General features: G+C 66.5%; 1 protein-coding gene across 1 annotated transcript in view; it reads right to left on the reverse strand.

The window, feature by feature from the left end:
- Positions 1-734, reverse strand: part of LOC103619143 (lysine-specific demethylase 5C) — a gene marked incomplete at its 3' end in the record, with an annotated part of 20,993 nt that overhangs the window by 18,268 nt on the left and 1,991 nt on the right. The gene's annotated exons all lie outside the window — the stretch shown is intronic.

Raw genomic sequence — 734 nt, forward strand, 5'->3', positions numbered from 1 at the left:
CACTGAGAGGGTCAGGGAGCTTGGGGACACCAGGAGGGGGTCAGGGGACACCGAGAGGGGTCAGGGAGCTTGGGGACACCAGAATGGGGTCAGGGGACACCAGGAGGGGGTCAGAGGGGCTTGGGGACACCAGGCAAGGCCCCAGGGACACAGAGGACACTGCACACTAAGTTGGAGGTCCCCAGGGACAGGGAGGGTGGGGGTGCAGAGCTGGGGGTCCCCAGCCTCACAGGTGGGATTGGGGTGTGAGGCAAGGAGTGGGTGTGGGGGTTCCCAGCCCCTCAGATGTGACAGGGGGGTCCCTGACCCCACAGAGAGGGGTCCCCAGCCCCTCAGACAGGACTGGATGAGATTTGGGGGCCCCCAGATTGGCTGGACCAGGAGTGGGGGTCCCTGACCCCCCAGACAACACAGGATGCGAATGACACTGGGGGTCTCAGTCCCACAGACAGGACTGGGTGAGACCTGGGGGTCCCCATCCCCTCACACCAAACAAACCCCAACCCCTGATCCTCCACGGACACCATGAAACACTGCGAGTCCCAGCCCCACAGATCAGGGGGTCCCTGACCCCACAGACAGGCCTGGATGAGATTTGGGAGCCCCCATCCCTCAGATGGGACGGTCCCAGACCCCCCTGGCCCCCCTGACACGACAGGACCCCACACAGCGGGGTCGTGGGGGGACGTGACGCGCACTGGGGGTCCCGGGGTGCCCCCGCGTGCCCCCTCACC

Source organism: Corvus brachyrhynchos, unplaced genomic scaffold (genome assembly GCF_000691975.1).
Source record: "Corvus brachyrhynchos isolate BGI_N302 unplaced genomic scaffold, ASM69197v1 scaffold660, whole genome shotgun sequence".
Taxonomy (NCBI): Eukaryota; Metazoa; Chordata; class Aves; order Passeriformes; family Corvidae; genus Corvus; species Corvus brachyrhynchos.